This window comes from Scophthalmus maximus, chromosome 10 (genome assembly GCF_022379125.1).
Source record: "Scophthalmus maximus strain ysfricsl-2021 chromosome 10, ASM2237912v1, whole genome shotgun sequence".
Lineage (NCBI taxonomy): Eukaryota > Metazoa > Chordata > Actinopteri > Pleuronectiformes > Scophthalmidae > Scophthalmus > Scophthalmus maximus.
Window position 1 is genome coordinate 18,122,094 of NC_061524.1, and position 20,705 is coordinate 18,142,798.

The following is a 20,705-nucleotide window of genomic DNA, read 5'->3' on the forward strand; positions in this document are numbered from 1 at the left end:
TTGCATGGTTACACATACTGGATGTCCACAGGCTGATTTAGTCCACAGGGGTCAGCAATCAGCCATGAAATTCCCTCCGTGATGCATCTGGGCACCCATGAAAATGGAAATGGCAGTCGATGGGGACAAATGTGCCTCCTCATCTGGGCTCTTCATTAAAGTCAAGCACTGTCCATTAGCCCCAGTAATCCTCCTCGCCAAGTGACACACACGACCTTGACGTGTAAGAGTACACACTTTAAACAGCTCCAGAGTTCTCACAGAGGTGTGGTGACTGTCAGAGTCACTTTGGTCATTTCCATTACAGACAGTCATATTTGTTTAACTTTCCTTAGGATGCTGCTGTGTTACTTTTTTCACTGTCTACCACAGAATGTGATTATTCTCTGCTGCAGTAGTAGCACCTTAATTGAGCCGGGTGCGCGTCAGTGATTTCACTTGGAAGGGATCATCATGATTCAGACAAGCACCTGGTCTTTTATGTGCCCGTAGAAAACTGGCAGGAAAAACGATTACCGGCCTCATTTGTTCTCTATAGACAGTTGTGACCTTTCCAATTGGCACATCCTCTTACGGATATGACAGCTTTTCTTTCCCGAAAGCAGCAGTGATCTTGCATTTAATATGCACATAAATTTTATTTTTGCCTATTGGGTCGCTTGGCGTGAGAACATACTGTACAATCAGTGTGGCGCTGCTTTTTTGACATTGGATTTGTCTGTTGTCAGTGGAAGTTTATGGTGCTCCCATTTTGCTCCATTCTCAAAATTATCTGTAGAACGGCTCCTGCAAACCAATGATTTGCATATTTGGACTAAATTTAATGGTCAGTGTGGTGAATAATAATAGTGGAAATCATGTTATATTACCACAACATTGTATTTTTTTTCATAAATGAATGTAGAAGAATTGATGAGCAGTAGCTAAACTCAGATATTCATGGGCATTAATATTATCGATGACCAACCATTGTAATATTCCATGACAATAGCATGCAGAAAGATACAAGTCTTCCTCTAGAGCCTCTTGAGTCTTTCCACTTTGAAACCTAATGATAATTATTGGCCTGGGAGACATGATAGCTGGACATTAACATCAAGACCTGACCATAATCTCATATGGGTCCAGTAAGAAATACAAGACATGAAGAAAAAATAAGCACATGGGAGATAGACAGCAAAACACAGCCTTTACACCCCATACCAATAAAAACAGTCTCTGTGTTCAATGTGGTTAGATTGTATCATGCAATGTGTTTCTGCTGAGGGGTTGGGGATAGAAGCACAAGGAGTGATTGGCCAAATCATTGTTTACTTGAACGGATTACCTTTTGGTGAAAACGTTAGGATGGGCAATCAGCAGGGAATATCAGTGCAGAATGAATTGACAGGGCAATAGAAACCAAAAGCTCAAATATCTAGTGGATGTTTGATTTAGAATTGTTATTCTCCACAACAGGAGCCAGGGGATTTACAGTGAACAGTTACAGTTTACAAGTGCTGCTTTACACTTACAATCCACTCCCATCATGTTTATCAGACAAGTAACAAGACTGCTTTTAATCCATTTATTTCCACATCTATCTAGTCCCAGAATCACTATTAACGCTTCGTCTTTATTTTAAAATGAATTACATCGCTCAGGCCTTTTTACTATTGGAAAGAAATTGATTTTACAATCTTCCCTACCTTTTATTTATGTTGATATTTAAATAGTCAAGAGGGAAAACAATGGCAGTGCAAGAAAATGGGGTGTGATGTTTACCTACGAAGCATGGCTGACAACTCGAATTACAAGCATGAGGCAAAAGCTAAGACTTGTAATGGAATGCTTTCTCATTTTTGCATGACACGTAAAGGAAGAATTCAATTTGAGTAGGTTAGAGAGAGGGATTCATTGTGTGACTGCAAAGAGACAGAGAGAAAAAGCAGAGAGGAATACACTCCATGCTTGCTCTCTCTCCTCTCTCTCTCTCTCTCTCTCTCTCTCTCCCTCCCTCTGTGTCTCTTTCTGTCTCTCTCGCTCCCTCTCTGTCTCTCTCTCTGACTCTCTTTGGGAGTGTTAATGCTTTTTGTTGTTGCTTCTGTTTGATGTACAGAGTGGGTCGATCCGTGTCTACTGTCTCTCTGTCTGGACTTGGTCTCAAATGCCCACACATTCTCATACACAAATACAGCAATGCCCACATATACACATACACATATACAGAAAAAAAAAATTGATTTCACAGACATATACAAGGACACCCTTAAAAACCCTCACACTGTTTTTGCACGCCTCTATCTCTCATGCTTTTGCACTACTGGTTCTGCTTCAAGGTTTAATCCAAAGGCCTTTTTAGTCTTTTTTATTCAAGGGCTTCCCTGTCCATGAGTAGAGGCGCACATTTTCAAAGTGTGGGGGTTTTACGGGTGGGACATAAGCACCACAACTAACTCAAAACAAATGCCATCCATTTCTACATTTTCTTCACCAGCATGGGTTAAAAATGTACATTGTAGAACCCTACCCTACACAATACGATATTCACCAAACTTGTTATTGTCCATTTAATACATGCTTTACCATACATATTGTTATAGTACGGCATACTTTTTAAATATTTTTTCTATGCTGGAGCAACTGTATCAAACACAATTTCTTCAGGGATCAATAATGTGGTGATGATAAAGAAAGATGAAGACGATTAAAAAAACGAATTTAATTTGACTGCATGCGTGTGCATGCAGTCACAGGCATGCACACGCATGCATCAACCTTGGTGAGGCATCAACCTCACCAAGGTTGATGCCTAATGTGATTTCCTTAACTAAACTGATACAATAATCGAGAAAAAAAAACCTTTTCCTTTCTTTATCTAAAAAATATATTTTAAGATAAAAAAAATGGCTCCAAGTCACATGAATAAATATCTAAATAACAATAATGCAAGAACAAAATTAATTCACTACAATATAAGTGAAAGAATTTCAATCATAAATTACAAACTAGCTTTCTGTGTCCTGTGATGAGATTTTGACTGTGAAGGCCCTGGTCCACAGTGTGCATGTCTTTTTGGGTGTCATTGTATGTTTATGAAATCGTTTTTCATTGTTTGCACTGTATTACATCTGTAAAAGTTATGTTAAAAAGATGTACGTGAAATATTAATAAAAAACAAATTGCTTTGTATTTGTGTGTGGATTTGAACATGCATTTGTCAGTACTCAAAGTTACGCACAAATAATTGTATGCATTTGGGGGGTGAGAGACCAGGAACAGTTGTGTAACCGTTTTATTAAAGCTCTGTCAGACTGATTCTTATAATGACAATAAGAATACTACAGCTCTATTGTTTTATATTAGGTTTGTACGCCCCTTAGCTTGCATTTGGAATGATTGAGGTAGCTTGCTAACAATCCTAACTAGTTTAATAGCTGTTTTACACCAGCTGTTATTCCCTGATCTGGCAGCCAGCTGTAAGTGACAGCCCTGTTCCTAAAACGTTACCATATTTCAACTGTTTACTCTTCCCTGGCCTGATGGGTTTTTCAAATGGCTGTGATTGGCCGGATGGCTGTTGAACCAATCTGACTTGATCAATACCTTTTCAAGTATGGGCAGCTTGTTCCATTTCACCAGTTGCAGCCTCAGAAAAAGGTGGAGGGGTAGGGGGGGGGTTGCAACACCCGTAACACCTGCGGGTGAGAGGCACCTGTCTCTGTCCATCACTGCTTTCATGGAGCATGGACATGGAGCTCAGTCTAAAGCTGGGTCTCTGTAATGTTGACCACAGGCACAACAACAATCTTTAATGTGTCCGCTCCTCCCTTCAGGGAGCTTGAGAAGGATCTGCTGTCACTCTAGCAGGGGAAACATCTGTTCCCATTAAATTACTGTGGCCCTGCCATGCAAGTTATCTCTACTACACTCCATTTTAACATCTTGAGTCTGCGCCTGTCGCGAGGGGATAAAACAAGATTAGTTAAATGACTGGAAACTGGGGAAGTAGTATGGCAGGGACTGAGGGGTAGAGGATAGAAAGAGGGGTCCACATATCTTCACTTGTCGTCTGCCCTCTTACAAATTAGGAACTGGGGACTGTCCTCAAGTGTGGCAAAAGGGAGGTATAATCACCTCATCCATCAGCTAACTTGTCACCCCACAGCTCAAACCCATACATTAAGTAAAAGAGTGAATGGTCTGTGAGAAGAAGCTGATCCTGAAGATCTCGTGGCTTTTTAGAATTTGCAAGAGGATTTTCTGACATTTGCTTTACAAATGCTGCACCATTACTCAGGTTCAGAACTATGTGTTTTGAGCAGCAGCTGGACTGCACCTGCTGGTGTAGTGTCGTAGGACTGATGTGGAATAAATCCATCCTAATTTAGAAAAGATAAAAACTTGCACATGACCACAACCTGCAATGTCCGGTATTATGTGCTTAGATGAAAGAGCTGAGTGTCTAACAGCCAATTTTGTTCTTTTCCTTCCAAAGGACATATAAATAAACAAAGGGGAGTATCTTTAAGACAGTTTATTCTGTCGTCATGAATAAAATATAGCAGGTCTGTACGGGTTGGTTGGTTTACGTTGGGTTAAGGGCTCTTTATTCCAATCCAACCTTCCAATCCGATGTAACTGTAGTTTTAACTTTCTTCTCTGATGGAGAGATAAAGGGGGAGCAAGCTTGATACTTAAAATGCAGGTGAAGCAAAGCAGAATATTTCTTGGATATACTACTTTTATTATGAAAACCAGTTTCTTCAAACGACATGTCTTCATTTTGTATTCAATAAAATGCATGTAAGCTAAACTAAAGGCTGCTGTGGGCTACTGATGTGACACACCAGCCCTTAACAAACATTTATACTGCCATGAAAGATCACTACGCTTTTAGCAACAGGATAAGTTTCACTGTGTTCTGATCACAGCACGTATTACAATATTTGCTGACTATTGCTGCTGAATTGCATCGCAAAACACAAGGCACAGAATCAACTATGGTTGAGGTTTATTAAAATATTAAAAGGAGTTTGAAAAATGGATGGCATTCTTTTCTCGTGCAGATGGAAACGGGATACTTTTCGGGAATCACTTTCCCCCAAGTGATGCCACAATAATGACGCAGGTGAATCACAGCTCAGCAATATACAAAATGAAATGTAATTTTAAATCTAAATGAAAGTCAGAGATAGATGATGCTTTGACCTCTAGTTTGCAATTAGCTTCACCTGCAAATCACTGCATGCACAGTCATTCCGTTTGGAGTGCAGATGAGTAGAAGGAGAGGGGGATATTCGAGGCAAACCGTGCAGGTAAGAAGAAAAAGATATCTGGAGGGTAAAAGCAGCAGGAGAGAAGAGAAGTAATGAAGAATATTGGCACGGAAAAAGCCCTGCTGAGTGTCACGACAAAGTAAGGTGGAAAAGACAAGGCCAAAAATAGAGATCTTCAAATGGAGAGACATAAACAAAATGAAAGCAATCAAGCGACTTTTGCTACACTCTTCCCCCCACACTCACATCAGATGACATATATGTGTTCTGGATAAAGAAGAGAGAAATAGAGAATGCTGCGAGTCAGAGCTTTGCACAAAGATCTGAAGCAATCTGATAAAAGGAATAGAGGCAACAAATAACAAAAAATGATATTATAGGCTGAAATATTGGTCTTTATAGACTCCACAAGCCCCCACAAGACCCCACAAGCCCCCAGAGTGGAGGCCAGGGCAATAGTTTAAAGGAACTGAAAGAAAGTTTAACAATTTAAAAAAAAAAAAAGAATTCATAGCTGCATTGGGACATAAATATAAACTACTTAACTTAGCATTAAGAAAGGAGAACACCACTTACCAAGTTCTGACAAGAGATTTTCCACGAGGGTGTTGAATGCGGAGCAACTGGACTTTGCTCCACGGGTGTTGTCATCACAAGAAGTGAAGTTGTTTTTAAAGGGGCAGTAAGCGATTCTAGAGAAAGCTTGTCTCTCTCTTTGTTGTTGTTGTGATTTTGCTGCTCTGGCCTGGATGCAAACCTGGGTCCTCTTTATGGGAGTCCGACTCACTAACCACTGGGCCAAAACCCAATGTTGCAACACAGGCATTGTGAAATCATTATCACAGACATCTCTATGGAAGCCTATATGGGGACTTAATTCAAATGATAATGTAAATGTGAAAATATCCGATGTAATTCCACAAAAGCATTATAATTTTCCATAAATGTATGACTTTGGAGTAAAAATGTAAATAAAAATGCAATAATCCAATTCTCATTTTCACATCCTTGTATGGGCATTCTATGACTATATTAAAATGATAATGCAATTTGATGACATTATGAAAATTTAAATCCATTTGCCTTTACATTTTCAAAGACTTAACCTGCTCTTTTGAGTACAATATTCAAATGTAAATGCAATAAAAAACAATGCAGGCAAATTTTCCATTTAAGCAATTAAAATTAAGATGCATTTCTAACCATTTGAAATTGAAATTGCAAACTCCATTTGACTTTTCATTTTCAAAGACTTAACCTGCATTTCGGTGGACAATGTGTAAATGCAAAAGGTGAAACAGCGCCCCCAGTCATAGCATTTGAATGTAAATGTTACCACGTTCTGGGAACTTGGATTTGAATATGCAATCTGTCAGTCCTGTCATCAAGGCGGGTCTTCAGTAAGGACGCGACACACCATAGGCTACCTTTTGGGAACCTGTTGCCAGAGACCAACAAGCTCCACAGCGCTAAGCGGAACCTGTTACCTGACTCACGTCATGCATGATGGTGATGTCCGTAGCGCTGCTACTCCGAGAGGCTGCAGAGGCCATGGAGCAGCAACATTCACCACGTAGTTCCCTCTGTTGCGCCAGTGCACCTTACACGGAGCTCCCTGTCAATATCTTGACAATTGCTTTCTTTTTTTAGAGGTTATGAACTGGACTTCTTCCTGGAACTGAGCCAAGCTAGCTGTCCACAGCCTCAATGCTAAGCTAGGCTAACAAGTTGCAAGCAGTCACTTTATGTTTAATGTAGGTGTCAATTTACACATTTAACTCACCGCCAAAAAGCAAAATTAGCCATTTCCCATATATATTTTTTGGAAACTGCTGTGGAAATGTAAAGGTTTTCACATCTTTAGAGGGAACTTTATTTTACCATATTACAACAATGCACCTTCAAACAACAAACTCCAAATCTGTTTCGGGCCATCTCATGCTTGCTATAGTTGCTACACACATTCCTTAGGTGATCACCCTGAATAACATCTTATAGGTGAAATGTTTCCTATGCAGGTGAGCTGCAATTAACAAACTATTAATTAATGTTCCCTTTAATTATTCAGCAGAGCTCAGCATGTGTCATGAAGTTAATAGTGAAAAGCAGCAGTGGCTATCATCTTTCACCCATACAGTTTAATTCTTAACACTGCCTATGTCTGATTAAAGCTCTGCAGCTCATTGCTATGCTCTTCAATGCAATGACTGGGAGCTGTGATAAACAACTTTTTAATTGCAAATGCCTGAAGTGTGACCAGTGTCAGAAGTTTGCATTTTACATCAGCGCGCTGCTTCCATTGCAGGGTGGCTCACCTTCCTAATGGTGAAATGCATACCCAGGCTATTCAAAACACTAAATGGTGCTTTGTGAATTTAAATAGAAGATTATTTTTTTGTGTTTTGTTTTTTTTCTTTTTTCTTTTTTCTTCTATGTAATTTTCTTTGATCACTTTATTTACTCCATGGGTAACTATAGGCAAATACAAGATTTCTATGTGAGTTCTCTCAGTTGAATTTGAACTTAATAATTAATCATTGATGAATATTCATTGTAAAATCATTATTACCATCATCAACATGTGATACATCACAAACCCATCTTTCTTCTGATTAGGACACAATTGTCTTTTGGGGTCTGCAGACAGTAGTGGGTTTCAAGAGCTTGAGATTTTCTCATGTAACGATTGGACATAGATAATCAATGTTTAATTATTCTTGTAATGTGAAACAAAATGAATAGGCAAAGACAAAGACACGGGGCTCAATCTTTCTATTGAGTTTTAATCACTCTGATATATTTACTGTTTTGCCCTCATTTCCATGCGTGAATAAATCAATGACATAAAAACAGATAAGAGAATCTCTCTCTGTCTCTTTCCTCACCCTGTCTTTGCCTCTTTCGCTTTCTCTCTTATGAATCTGCTGGCCCATGACTCCCTCCATCATTCAGATTTGCTGTACAGTTAACTTTTACAATTGTGATATCTGGGCTTGTAATTTGACAAATATAGATTTTAGATGTTCTGCAGTGTCTATCTGACAAAGCTGCTCCCCCTCTTGTTACGATTTTGTAACATGTATTTCGCCTTGAGAAATGTTTTTGCTGCATCATCGCTGCATCACAAACAGTGGTTATCTGGTCTGAAGCAGTCTTATCATTACACTTCATATTGCTTTTTTTTTTTTTTTAAGTGAAATTTGGTTTCTTCATAATAAAGTAGCAACCGGTTCTCAGCTTTCAACATAATGTATTCAGAAAGAAAACACGACATCACTGTTGTGTAATACAGGAATTGCCTTCACAGCAGACTTACAAATATCCCTGTGCCCTTTGTGCCCCATGTGGGATGAGACACTGATCTTGCACACATAAGCATATACTTAGAAACCTGCACACACACGAGCAGCATGCACTGCCTCTTTCTCTTTCCAATACCACAGGGATGCCACTGAGGAATGCAAAGAGATCATCATAGCCGTGGTTATTCCTTTTAAAACTGTTCCCTTTAAATTATTCATCACCCTCATATTTGTCAGGATCCTGGCATGCTGTAGAGGGTATTTAATACTGAATAGATTTCACATGTGATAACAGCGGAGAACGCACTAAACCCCATAAAGTAACTGTGAGGCAATGCATGACTCATATAGAGAATGTGTCAGCAAAGCTATAACAGCAGAAAAGAATCCTGCTGCATATGTCAGCATCAGTCGCAGTCAGCCACTGGTCTGTATCCCATCGAATCTGCCTCCCACTCACACTGCTGTGCTAGTTGCTACTCTGTCATTCTACTCATGGGAAAGAGGGAGGCGGGAGTCAGAGGAACACTCCCCAGAGTCCAAGGCTACCTTTAACTGTAGTATTGGAGAGGAGGAGATTTTGACCTTGACTGATTTGTTTTAAACACAAATGTCTCTATCATCATAAATGCTGCTGGTCCTCTACCCTGTGAGACATCCTCGGTTCCAGTTCCAAAATAGCTTGAATAGATTAATATCTCTCTATTAAGAAATACACAAACAGAAACAGTCAGAAATTATCCATGCCCTGACACACACACACACACACAAATTGACAAAGTAATTTGATATTTTTACAGGGCACAGGTGAGATTAATTAATTAAACCAACTAGTTTTGTGTTGCTTTAATTTCGCTAAAATTTCAGCAGCACATTGTCAACACGTGTTTAATTTCATTGAAGTGAAATTTTCTCCTTTCCTGTTACAGTGGAAATGCAATATATGTTGTTTCTTGATTTCCCTGGTTGCTGTGGTCAACATGATCAACATGAAACACATTACATGATAGATTGCTCGTGGCCTTTGACTGGAACCAAACGGAAATCAATACAATCTAGCCACCAAATAACATCAACCAGCTCAATGGAGCACCATGTAAATGCTTCAACACAAAAACAAATACAAATGTGAAACCCATGCAAAAATACGCAGATTTGTTAAATTCTTTATGTAAGAAATCAAAGAATCATTGGCAATCAAGAAACCTAAACAGTGCTACGACCTTGAGTGCTGTGTCAGGGCAAAATTCTGAAATATGTATAGAGCCCCTATAAAGAAAAGGAACAGTCTAATCTGTATAACTCCAACTCTTCCTCTGCTCACACCCATTTAACATTTTGAGCAAGATATGTTTACATTAATAGCATTTATTTGCATGTGTTATTTTTAAAACCTGACAAATATTATTGATATCATGGAGGTATTGTAATTATCCTCTCTTTAGATGCGGAATTGTCATTAAAGCGCAGCTAATTTAAAAGTTGAGTAAGCGACATGCCACGATGAAAAATTGAATATTGGTCATGCAAAGAAAAATGTAGTTGGATCAGGCAGATATGTTGCAGAATGATTAATTACAGCATATAATACGATAAAGAAATACCATCCCATGCTGATAAATGCCTTTAAAAGTCCAATTACACAAACATAACAATCAGGCACAGAACATTAACTGTGTCATCTCAAACCATTTGCCCTCATTAAAAATAAATATTTATCTTTGGAGATGTGAATTGCAAAATATTAAAAAGTGGTAAATTTGCCTATTAAAGAAGGTCAAACTTTGCTTTAGACCAGCCATGGTTTTGGAGCAGAAACGGAGGCTAATAATAATTGTGTAATGTATCAGTATGTCACCTGTAGCAACGTTAACAGCGTATGTTGTACAATTATATTGCAACTGTTGTAATTACAATTAATTCAGGAGTAATTTGACTCCAGTTGTGTTTTGCTGGAACCTGTGAATTATGTTCAATGAAGTCAATTTTTAAAGCACGGAATTGTTAAGCTTCACTCATAAAACCAAACAAGAGCTGAACCCAAAAGGCGGACAACAAATCGTCAGAGTCTTGACTGGGTTACACAAAGTCACAGGTTGAATTAGCAAAGGTAGTGTGGAACTTCTCCGAATGAGCCAGAGCGGGGGAAGCGGCTGGACGCGGCAGGTGGAGAGGCTGGAGGTGATCTGCTGGCAGAGGAGAGCAAGGTAAAAATACTGGAAGCACGACAGACTGGAGCAAAAACGAGAAGGTACGAGGATTGGATTTAGCGTTATGGAACAAACTGCCGAAGACTGAAGAGAAGGACCGGGTATTTAAGCAGGAGAAGGTGAGTAGTGGCAATCATCACGATGTGCAGCAGGTGAGTAGGTTAAGTGGCGGGAAGAGGAAGTCGGTCAGCCACGCCCAGCCGAGGAAGACACACACAGACAAACACAAACACAGAGAAACATAGGGACAGAGAAGTGGTAGACCCTAACAAGAACACACTATGCAGAACTTATTTTTGGCATTCGCCTTAATTGGAAGGTTTAGAGGAAAACAAGAAACAAGGAGAGAGTGAAGTTTCCCCAGCAAGAATCAAACCAGAAACATTGGGGTCTTTGTCACCAGACACGGGTGATTACATCCCCTTCAAAAATCTAAATCGCTTTGGTTAGAGAAAGAGATTGTTGTTTCAGCTAAATATTGAAAAAGCAAACAGATCCTGTCTAGTGTCCTGTCTAACATTAATTCATGTTTCCTCAGTGTAACTATGTATTTACCGTTGCAAATTAGCGGTCAAATAATTTCCTGTTATACCTTCTAATGGTCTTTACAAGGCTAGTAGTTTAATCATGATCAATACGTGTCTTTCACTGGCTATGAAATATCCAAAAGGACACGTTTGGTCATTAAGTTAATGGTTATTATTTGATTTGAAGTTTCGATAGCGGCCTATCCCAGTGAGAAAGAACCTGAGCAAATCAAATGAAAACATAGATGGGGCAATGCATACTCTGTTCATGTCACAGTGCTTCCCATTAATTACATCGTAGACTATGGTGGCCTGCCGTTGTTTCGCGATGATACAAACATTTTTGACACAACATAAAAGATCTCTAACTTAATTTTTTGCGCTGTTGCTTCATTGCATAGTTGTGTGCAGTTTTCTTTGCCTATCTCTATCTCTCTATCTCTCTCTCTCTCTCTCTCTCTCTCTCTCTCTCTCTCTCACACAGACATAAACTGACTGTCACAGTCAGACTGACCATCGCCTCTCTTAAAAGAAATCCTGCCCACCTCAGTAAAACACCCATAATGTTTTTTCCATCCTCGGCAAGCAGACATGATTTAACATAGACTCGTAGATACGCTTTCACTGTGCACATTCATGTAAGAAGCATACAGTAACCACCTGGAGTTGCCAGGAGTAATATTTCCACCAAGTTTTGTCCAAATTTGTTGATTCGCTGTTTAGTTATTTCTCACAAACACACACTTGAAAACAATACCTATTCCCAACTATACCGGCGTGTAGGGTAATTAACAGGCAAAACAATGAGGATTTCTCTAGTGTTGCTCACCCACCATGTGTGGAGTGGCACAAGGGGACGAAGTGAACAGCAATAAAAGAAGATGAGTGAGGGATTTGGATAAGTCACCCAGGACCATCCCATTATATGAGCAATTCCCTTTTAAATCCTCATCAGCATTGCAGGGATTTCCAATGCAGCTTTACCACAGCTCAGGCAAGACTACAGTCTCTAGAGACAGAAAAAGAAAAAAAAAACTATTTTTTACTGTTGCATGATGCAGCTGTCATTTATAAGCTCATTGAAAATCAAGTCCTCCTCATTTATGAGATTAAAAAAATTCCCAAGGCAACACCTAACATTTTGGTGATATCTACAAAAACTTCCTGTGGGAGAGGTAATACACAATTCTTTTTATTTGCCAATCTTTTCAGTTAGTTTTTTTTGTATTTTTTAGTAACTGGCAGGCAACTGTTTGTCTGCTAAAGAAGTTCAATAGGTCATCCTCAAACAGGGGCTCATAGCTTTCTTTGACAGCATATTTAAGGTAGGAAACACAACCAAGAGGTAAAGTGTCAAGTGTCTATGTACAACAGTTTCAGGTGAGCAAGCTTTGAGATCAGAAGGTCACAATGTTCTGATGCTCATGGTCATGGGAGCACTCACACAAAACAACATAATACTGCTGGAGTTCTCTGATGAAGGAGGAAAATATTCTGTTTCAGATTGACTGAATGTGCAGAGATTCAACCTTATGTCCTTTCTCTGTTTTCTTGGAAGTCAAGACACTTTTAAACAGAAAGGCCATTTAAGTGAAAGTAGTTCCCCATGCCCTTGCTTTGCCCCCGTTCCCCTTCCACTACAATATGTGCTATATTGATCACAAGGCTGTTACTTGGACTGATAGTTGTAGTTAGAGGTCCAGGGTAGCCTCACAAACCAAACAGAAGACTTCTGAAGCAGTCTTAAAAATAAAAAGGTGCATTAGATGTACCAACCACTTTCATTCTGCATGTTGTTCAGCATTCATGAAAGACTGTGAGCTGTAAGATGAAAATATTCTAACAAGTTTAAACTTTTAATTTTGCTGTATACCATTAGATCCTTTGCATTGTAATAACTGTTATACTGACTGTCCTACCTAAATATTTTTGGTCCTTACTTTGGAGTGAGGAGAGTTGACGCCCATACAAAAGTCCTTGATGTACTTGAGGAGAATTTACCGACATCTTACACAAAAGAAATAGGTAATTAAATATTGATTGGAGGAAATTAATTCAGTCGGTCAGCTGCAGTCAGCAGAACAAAACCAGTAACAAACTGTTCCATTGCCTAGTCTGCAAGGTTGAAGTGCCTATCTGCTGTCCTGAATTGCACTTGAAATCCCATGACAAGTACCGATAGTGTAAAATGCATGTTTTGGAACCTGACCAATGACACATCCAAGCAAACTGGATTTGGGCCGTCATGTTTTGTTTGATGACCATGCCAAATGGACCCTGTCGTGTGCATAAAAGTTTTAGGTCTGCCGACGAAGGTTTGACAGTAACAGTAAATAACAACTGACTGTTTGCTTAGCCCTGCCTACTGAATTACTGTTTCTATGCTTGTCAAGCTTTCCATTAACTTGCTGCAAATGTGGATTTTACAATGATAACATGAGCAGGGCTATCACTTGAAATTAATTCCATTCAGTTATTTTTGAAACCCTGGGTCTTTAATTTATGACAAAGGTATGACCATAAGCAGGCTTTTGAGCTCCAGATGGCTTCTGTCAGTTTTTCCTAGTGAAATGATTACTGGCAAATTTTATTGGCTGCAGCTGATTGGAATAATGTTTGCTTCCTGCATTATCTGAAAACACATTTTCTGATTGACTGTTTTCTGTGTCCAGCAGGCTCACTTTAAATCAAGGATCTTGTTATAGGTTCTTAAACATACACTTAATGACTACATACATGATAATGTGTGAAAACACTGAGGGTTGGCTTTATAAAGGAACACCAGCCTCCAAACCCTTTATATATTGATGTCTCTCCAATGACAAATTTGACATTCCTGTCATGCCTAAGCTTGGACCGCTGACGGATTAAGCAAATTGTTATTTGCTTACAATTTTGTTTTTTCTGCTGGCAAGTATGAGTTTCAGTCAAAGCACCACTGTGCACTTTCTGATACCGATTAATTCACCTCAATTGTGAATGTATTACTTACACCCAGATTTATTTCTCTGTAGGGCATTTTAAATCTCTTCACTTTAATTTATTATGAGGGAAAAACACATGAGGGGTAATTCGAGTTTAGCAGGTTCAACCACAGACTTTCAGAGCAGGTGCAAAGATACAGTGGAGTAGCTTTATTAAGTTTGTGTCGGGCAAGACTGCAGTACAGAGTACAAGGAGCAGAGGTGGGTGACAGTCTGACAGGCAGCGCAGAGTTGAACAGGAGTAGCAGTGCTAGGATCAAGAAGCACCATCTGCTCCGTCAAGTGGCAGGGCAAAGCTGAGAAGAAGAAAGCAATGAACACATTGCTATGCAGTGAAAAAACAATTCTGACTAGTCGTTTTAAATAGAGAGCCTAATAACGGCATGAGATGTGTTTCTAATTCCGTCTAGGCTGAGACGGTTATCACGTTATGCACAACATTTTTGAATCTGAATATCACTGGTCCTTTTACCTGCACAGTGGGACATCACAATGTGTGGGGCTCAGCTTGCAAATACCAAACTGGCTCCTGAATCTTGTGTAACCTTAGGTAACAAACTAAATACACACATTGAAACAAGACACATTTATAAATACTCATATGATATTCATTTTTTTTGAAACTGCAAATGGCAAGAATGTGTCAAACATTCTTCTCTACCAGGCAAACACCTACATCAGATACATAATGTTCGACATTCAACAAGGTCAGTGATACCAAAGAAACCACTCAGCATTGATATGCCACTGCAAATCTGAACATGGACACTGAAATGATGAAAAAAAATAAAAGAAAGTAAAAGAAAATTGTAAAGAGTGCAGATTATATTTTAAATATGGTGTTATCAGACGGCTGTGTGATTTAATAACAATTTTACAATGGATGCTTTAAGCTTCGCTGAGGAGGTTGTCCATGTATTTGTTGGTTGGTTGGTTTGTATGTATTGTTTGTGAGCAGGATTACATTAAAACTAGTGTAGTGTCCGAGGTGTATGGGTTTGAAGACACTCTTAGTAGAACATAAACTCAGTAACTTATAAGCTTGGAGCGTGACGAACAGCGTCTCCATTCTGCCATCTTTCTGCCATCTTAACTCACATCTCCACTGCGCATGCTCCAGTAACTCCGCATGCAATACATCATTGATCATGAGTTATGCGCTCTACTGAGTGCCATCCTGGTCTTGTAAGTATTTTTTGTAGGTTTATATCTGCACTTTACAAATCATGTTCTGAGACACTCAGTTTACACACATTTGAAATAAAAAAATATTTCTCATACATTTAAATTACTTATAAATTCCCTGTTTATTTTCAGTCGTCTTTTTGATTTTGTCCTTTGTTTCACTGCAACCATAGAAACCAATCTTAAGGTAATTAAGTATTTAATCCTCCAATTAGAGTGATGATGGTCATTGATTGCAACATCTTTAATTAAAGCCAAGAGAAGTGAGCTGATGCGATACGTTTTGTTGCTTATGTAACCTACTTGGTGGAATGGAATATATATATGTATATAAAAAGCTGATGTTGCATTGTATGTATGTAGGGTCTCCCAGGGGTCAATTATTAGTCTTCTATTGTTCAGTCTATGCCTACCCCCACTACCGCCTCTAGATAAAAGTGGCTTGAACAATATTTTGGCATTTAAGTACCGAACAGGTGCAGCATCAATGCATATTGGTCTTTGGTGTTAAAAAAGATATTGTAGAATGCAAGAATTTGAAAATGTTTGCACTGGATTTTTACAAAACTCAGAGTACATGACAGTAATGGCAGACGTATGCTTACATAAATATCTCCATTAACCTATATAGAGAAGAGGAGCTGACATGCACGACTTACAAAAATCCACAACAAGTGTGAAGAACATAAATGTATATAACAGTACACCATTAAAGCCTACAGATTAGGATTACTCTTTTTTTTGGGGGGGGGGGGGTGTCCAAAGAAACAACCCGTGACAGGGTATGTCAAACAAATCACCTTGATTTATAGAAGTGAACTTTCAATTCCTAAAATCTTGAATTTAGGGAGAATTCAATTAATTTCTCCCTACAGGATTTTCTTCAAAATTTTCATAATTTAGATTTTCAATAAAGTACAAAAACCATCAGGGCATATGGTATCAAACGACAAGGTACATATTGTGTTGATGGAGAAGATAAGAGGAAAAAAATCATGATTAGTAGAATCTCTCTCCCCCTTTCTCTAGAGAAGTTAAATTAAAAGGAGTCAAAATGTATGATGAAATATCAAACATGAAAACCCATCATTGTTAGTGGGAGTTCAGCGAATACAGTGAGAAGAACCCTGAGACGAAATGAGGGTCTGAAATGCACCAAGAACCTCCAGGTAATGGAGTCTCATACTCTATGAATGATTGTCTGTGGAGAACACCATTACATGTGTCCTCCGTTTCCATTGTTCGTCATGAGGAGCAGGGGAAAAGAAGAGAAGCTTTGGAGTTAAAAGGACGACAAAGTCATTTATTCTTGCTTCAATTCTAGTATGTTTTTCTACTCCTATTTAAACTAAGATTATGCTCCATTGATATACTCTATACAATATTTGGCGGATGTGACAATTTGTATTTTTCTCATAAATCACATTTTTAACAGAAGGCACCATTTTATTTTGTAATTTCCAAGTAGAGCTAATGATTTTTCTGAGAACGTTGCTGTGTGCATCTTCATTTTGTAGCAGAAAGAAAAGGAAACAAAAAGAAAAATGTTTTTGAAGATAACCTATGGATAAAAACTAATCAACAACCTGTTGTCTGCTCTGTATTCAGATCCAAACGTCCTCATCCAGCATGGATCATCTTTAATCAATGGACAGTAATGCACCCCTGTCAGACTCACCTCCCCATTGCCCTACAAAGGCAATGGCGCAATTGAAGATGGCTTGGCTCAGTGCTGGAATTGCCAGGTGCAACTACCTACCCCCACACACATATGTTGAATTTGTTCAAAATTATGCAAAGCAGTAAACATTATTCACGCACTGGGTCACATCAGGCAGCATCAGAATTCAGGGCCTGTTTACTGTATGTGAATTAGCCACGAAGCAGAAAGGAGATGGATACATACAGAACTGCTGCATAAACAGCTGGCAGCTTTTGGTATTCAAAGTTGTTTGACAAGATGCTTTACCGCTAAAGCTTGAAAATGATTTAACTTACAGCAAGAAAAGGAAAAATGGAGACAGGACTCAGTGACTGAAGGTCTAAAGAGCTCAAATTGGAATGGATTATGATGCTCGCTGTCATTTCACTACTGCACTCTTGAGACATTTTTATTTTCAAGTGGGTGACTTATTAATATAAGGACAAGCCCAAGATGATGGGGAGGGAAATCCGTCTGTTGTTTTTGATTTACAGAGGGTTGTGAAGGTTGTAAAGGGATTATTCTTCATTAGTCCTGCCAGGTATTGAGACTTCAATAAAAAACTAATTAAAAAAGCAGTGTCAATGCTGCTTATATGCATGTTTAGTTCAGCCTTCGAAATATTCCTTACACATTGGAAAATAATCAAAAAAAATTATATTGCTCATTGTATACTGACACTTTGGTCTATCAAATTAGCAAAATGTAAAATGCGAAATTATGGCACGTTCGAGTCTTGGAGCTGGTACAAGGTATACTGAGGGAGGTATCAGAATACAATTCAGTTAAAAATGGTATTACTGTCTGCCCCATTTTATTAATAAGGTTTAATAAGAATCAGATGCAAAACCAGGCTGCTAATACAAGCGATCTAGCTGACTGTCAATTGTTTGTCAACAAATTACTGTATGGCATTTTTGCTTGCAAAGGCTACAAACACCACAAAGACTGTCTGTAAAAAATGTTTGAAACATAAGCAGACCAAGGGAGCCAACAAGTCCAAGTTTGCAAAGCATCTCTCCAACAGACAGAGACAGGTTAGGGGAAGTGATAAAATAACTAAATTATATCATGGCCATGCACTCAAATATTAGTCAAAACGAGTGAGATTTATTCTGTGGCAAGCAAGCAAGTTTACTGTTCTGGCTACCTTTCAAAGTCAAATTAGAATTTTTAAAAATGGCAGTTAATGAGGAAAGGTTTTTAGATTTTTTTTTTACATGATATGTTTTAGTGTCGGGATGAATTTAGGCAGGAATTGTATCAAAGTCATAATTTTGTTCTCCACACGCCTCCATATGTATGGGGAAGATCCCCTCCTTGTCAAGGTGTGTGGATATTTCTTTCTAAGACCCACCGGCCTATGGTTTACCTCTAAATCACCTGGCATGGAATCAATTGTTTGATCGCCATCTGAGTCAGGGTGCAGTGAACGATGATCTGTTTGTTTGTGTGTGTTTGTGTTTGTGTGTGTGTAAGTGTGTGTTACAGCATTGTATCCACTTACCTGTTATACAGTAGCTGGGCTTCTATCTTTGGGCGGCCTCCCTGGATTGCCGTTTCCCTTTATCTGTTTTTTTCTCTACACTGTTGCTGGTGACCTTCCAAGTAACAGTGTTTTCTGTCATCTCTCCCGGCTACGGCAGCTGTGAATCTTTATACCAGCGTATTGTTTCCAGTTTCGTTACCACCTGTGGCTATCCCACTCCCAGCAAGGAGATCAGGACCGTTTACTGAAATTGCCAGTGGATCCTCCAGCTATGTTGGGCCCAGACAGTTAAGTTGTTGCAACAAGCACAAGAAAGTTACCGCTGTGCACAGGAGCTCTCAGGTAGCTTTCTGGGTGCACTAGGGGCTTGAGGCAGATGAGAGCATCTGCGCCTCTCACAATACCAGAGGTCCCAGTATGGGGGACCATACTTTTGGCAGTTTCCAGGGTGAGGCAGAATAAAAATGCATAAAGTCTTATTTGTCACCACCTCAAGGATCTGTACTTCCAGGTACCCAACTGGCATGGGCATTGACTCTTCCTGAGATTCAGTTTTGAGGGCAGAATATCCACATTTTTGGTCCTGTCTTTGAGTATATCTGTGGACATTCTTTTGGTAGCAGCAGGGTCTCACAGTCTTCAGTTACCTTCATAGCTGACTGGACTGGGTGGTCATAGGTGAACAGTGCTCCTGTCATGTGGCTGCTTTTAAATCACATTCAAGGTCTGAGTTTGAAAAAGAACAAGCTCCAGCCTTCCAAGGTGACAACATTTCTGGACATGGTTCTTTATATCATTGTACTGACTTTAGAGATGCAGCAAGCTTTCAGAGCCTGCCTCTGTTCCTTCCAGCTGCATTCGCAGGTCAACTGGGTTTCTGCCTTCAGCTCATAGGCATATGAGCTGAAGGCTCATATGCAAGAGTTGTCCCTCTTGCCCTCCTGCACATGCGACCTGTGCAATGATGCCTACTGTGTTTGGGCCTCTGACCACAGTAGACGTCGACTTCTTAGAGTACAGGTGGAGAACAAGGGAGGGCTCTAGGACCAGTCGTCTATCAACAGCTGTTCTTCACAGATGCATTCTTGGTAGCGCCCCCCCAGACAGAAACCAGCAGTTGAGCAGCACCAGTCTGGGCTTTGATGGAGTACATCTGTCTCACTGATACCGTCAGGTAGTCCAGTAAACTGGGCAGGCTCTATTGAAGCCTATAGACTTTCCCAAAATTCAGTAGGCATGTGTTTGTCTCATCTGGGTCTTGAGTGCACTCGAACCGTGGTGTGGCTAAAAAAGGAGGAGGGGGCGACAGGTTGTGCAAGTGCCTAAACAGCATCAAAAATAATATTGCTTTAGTTGCAATTAGTGGATATTAGTATTGTGAATACACACAATAAGTATGTTGAGTATGTTGTCAACATTTTTTGATAGATATGTCGGATAAACACCTAGTGTCCTTCAGTGTCCTTGTTCTCTGTTTTGGGTACTTGTTCTGACCTACAGTGTCCACTTAGTTACACAGAGTTCATTGCTGCTTTGTTAACAGTCCGAATGGTATGTCCAAGTTGATTGCACTTGCCTTTAATAAAGGTCCATGAATGTGATTCGACTGACTGCAACAATGTCATATAAATGTGTATGTTGAGTGTATCCACAGTACATCTCATGTGCAACAGTCCATTTAAATGTGGTGTATATGTACTAACTCAGTTCAGTGGCGTGCAATGTTTCTGTCTTCAGAAACATTGTCTGAAGTGCTGGAAGGGGTATGGCTGCATAATGTCCATGGCACCATACAGTCTTGCCGCCGTAGTGTCCTTAGGTTGTAACAGGCCGGTGAACAAGGCCGGTCATATGTGAAGTACTTGGGCTGTCTGTGTTGACGTCTAGGCCGCTGACGCTCTTCACCACTGGGATCACTCGGCACAGGCGAAGGAGCAGCGTCTTCCAATTGCAGGTCCTCAACATAACTTTCCTCTCTCTCCTGTGAATCGTCAGTTTGATCTGCCGCTTGTTCTTTCTCAGGCTCAGGTGGCATGTTTTCTTCAGAT

The 20,705-nt window shown here is 39.6% G+C and overlaps 1 long non-coding RNA gene across 1 annotated transcript; it reads right to left on the reverse strand.

Moving 5' to 3' along the window:
* Positions 1–14,436: 14,436 nt before the first annotated feature.
* On the reverse strand, positions 14,437–20,338 carry LOC118283807. Its single transcript, XR_004784670.1, has 3 exons — positions 18,676–20,338; positions 14,754–14,839; positions 14,437–14,577 (listed from the first exon to the last, which is right to left on the reverse strand). It is a non-coding gene; the product is annotated as an uncharacterized LOC118283807 (long non-coding RNA).
* Positions 20,339–20,705: the final 367 nt, after the last annotated feature.